Source organism: Amia ocellicauda, chromosome 1 (assembly GCF_036373705.1).
Source record: "Amia ocellicauda isolate fAmiCal2 chromosome 1, fAmiCal2.hap1, whole genome shotgun sequence".
NCBI classification, from domain to species: Eukaryota; Metazoa; Chordata; class Actinopteri; order Amiiformes; family Amiidae; genus Amia; species Amia ocellicauda.
Window position 1 is genome coordinate 3,750,857 of NC_089850.1, and position 3,613 is coordinate 3,754,469.

Sequence of the window (3,613 nt, forward strand, 5' to 3'; positions counted from 1 at the left end):
CTAACCCTAACCCTAACCCTAACCCTAAACCAACCAACTCTTTAACCCTATGACCCGAACCCTAACCCTAAACCTATAGCAGTTGCACTGCAACTCTGTAGCCCTATTATGGTAACCCTAACCTTAAATACCCTATAGAATTATGAACTTAACCCTAACCCTAACCCTAACCCAACCCAAACCCTATCCCTAACCCTAACCCTATAGCAGTAACCCTACAACTCTGTAACCATATAACGATAACCCTAACCCTAAAAACCCTATAGAATTATAACCCTAACCCTAACCTTAACCCTAACCCTAACCCTAACCCTCACCCTAATCCTACATCTCTGTAACAGTATAAAGGTAACCAAAACCCTAACCCTAACCCTAACCCTAACCCTAACCCTAACCCTAACCCTAACAACACAATAGTATATACCCTAACCCTAACCCTAGCCCTAGCCCAACCAACTCTGTAACCCTATAACCGAATCCCTAACCACGAAAACCCTATAGAATTATAACCCTAACGCTAACCCTAACCCTAACCCTAACCCTAACCCTAACCCTAACCCTAGCAACTCTGTAACCCAATAACCCTATCCCTAACCTTCAAAACCCTATTGAATTATAACCCTAACCCTAACCCTAAGCCTAACCCTAACCCTAACCCTAACCCTGACCCTAACCATATCCCTAACCACAAAAACCCTATAGAATTACAACTCTAACACTAACACTAACCCTAACCCTACCAACTCTGAAACCCGATAACCCTATCCCCAACCATAAAAACCCTATAGAATTATATCCCAACACTAACCCTAACCCTAACCCTAGCCCTAGCCCTACCAACACTGTAACCCTATAACCCTATCCCTAACCATAATAACCCTATTGAATTATAACCCTAACACTAACCCTAACGCTATTCCTAATTCTAACCCTAATCCTAACCCTTCAACTCTGTAACATTATAACGGTGACCCAAACCCTAACCCTAAACCTAGCACTAGCCCTACAAACTCTGTAACCCTACAACCCTTTCCCTAACCATAATAACCCTATTGAATTATAACCCTAACACTAACCCTAACCCTAACCCTAACCCTAACCCTAACCCTAACCCTAGACCTAACCCTAACCCTAACCCTAACCCTAACCCTAACCCTAACCCTAGCCCTAACCCTACCAACTCTGTAACCCTATAACCCTATCCCCAACCATAAAAACCCTATAGAATTATAACCCTAACACTAACCCTACACCTAACCGTAGATCGAAACCAACCTACTCTGTAACCCTATGACCCCAACCCAAACCCTATCCCTAACCCTAACCCTATAGCAGTGTCCCTACAACTCTGTAACCGTATTACGGTAACCCTAACACTAAAAACCCTATAGAATTATAACCCTAACCCTAACCCTACAACACTGTTCCACTATAACGGTAACCCTAACGCTAACCCTAACCCTAACCCTAACCCTAACCCTAAACCAACCAACTCTTTAACCCTATGACCCGAACCCTAACCCTAAACCTATAGCAGTTGCACTGCAACTCTGTAGCCCTATTATGGTAACCCTAACCTTAAATACCCTATAGAATTATGAACTTAACCCTAACCCTAACCCTAACCCAACCCAAACCCTATCCCTAACCCTAACCCTATAGCAGTAACCCTACAACTCTGTAACCGTATTACGATAACCCTAACCCTAAAAACCCTATAGAATTATAACCCTAACCCTAACCTTAACCCTAACCCTAACCCTAACCCTATACCTAATCCTACATCTCTGTAACAGTATAAAGGTAACCAAAACCCTAACCCTAACCCTAACCCTAACCCTAACCCTAACAACACAATAGTATATACCCTAACCCTAACCCTAGCCCTAGCCCAACCAACTCTGTAACCCTATAACCGAATCCCTAACCACGAAAACCCTATAGAATTATAACCCTAACACTAACTTTAACCCTAACCCTAACCCTAACCCTAACCCTAACCCTAGCAACTCTGTAACCCAATAACCCTATCCCTAACCTTCAAAACCCTATTGAATTATAACCCTAACCCTAACCCTAAGCCTAACCCTAACCCTAACCCTAACCTTGACCCTAACCATATCCCTAACCACAAAAACCCTATAGAATTACAACTCTAACACTAACACTAACCCTAACCCTACCAACTCTGAAACCCGATAACCCTATCCCCAACCATAAAAACCCTATAGAATTATATCCCAACACTAACCCTAACCCTAACCCTAGCCCTAGCCCTACCAACACTGTAACCCTATAACCCTAGCCCAAACCATAATAACCCTATAGAATTATAACCCTCACACTAACCCTAAACCTAGCCCTAACCCTACAACTCTGTGACACTATAACGGTAACCCTGACGCTAACCCTAACCCTAACCCTAACCCTAACCCTAACCCTAACCCTAACCCTAACCCTAACCCTAACGCTAACCCTAACCCTCACCCTAACCCTAACCCTAACCTACCAACTCTATAACCCTATGTCCCCAACTCTAACCCTAACCCTAACCCGTACCTTATAGTAGTGACCTGACAACTCTGTAACCCTAAAACCCTATCCGTAAACATAAAAAATCTATAGAAATATAACCCTAACACTAACCCTAACCCTAACCCTAACCCTACATTTCTGTAATACTATGACGGTAGCCCTAAGCCTAGCCCTAACCATACCAACTCTGTAACCCTATAACCCTATCCCTAACCATAAAAACCTATAGAATTATAACACTAACACTAACCCTAAACCTAACCGTAGATCGAAACCAACAAACTCTGTGACTCTATAACCCCAACCCTAACCCTAACCCTATAGCACTTACCCTACAACTCTGTAACCCTATTATGGTAACACTAACCCTAAAAACCGAATCGAATTAAAACCCTAACCCTAACCCTAACCTAACTCTGTAACCCTATGACCCCAACCCTAACCCTAACCATAAAAAATCTATAGAATTATAACCCTAACACTAACCATAACCCTAACCCTATAGAAGTGACCTGACAACTCTGTAACCCTATAACCTTATCCCTAACCAAAAAAACCCTATAGAATTATAACCCAAACACTAACCCTAACCCTTACCCTAACCCTAGCCCTACCAACACTGTAACCCTATAACCCTATCCCTAACCATAATAACCCTATTGAATTATAACCCTAACACTAACCCTAACCCTAACCCTAACCCTAACCCTATTCCTAATTCTAACCCTAATCCTAACCCTTCAACTCTGTAACATTATTACGGTGACCCAAACCCTAACCCTAAACCTAGCACTAGCCCTACAAACTCTGTAATCCTACAACCCTTTCCCTAACCATAATAACCCTATTGAATTATAACCCTAACACTAACCCTAACCCTAACCCTAACCCTAACCCTAACCCTAAACTTAACCCTAACCCTAACCCTAACCCTAACCCTAACCCTAACCCTAACCCTAGCCCTAACCCTACCAACTCTGTAACCCTATAACCCTATCCCCAACCATAAAAACCCTATAGAATTATAACCCTAACACTAACCCTACACCTAACCGTAGATCGAAACCAACCTACTCTG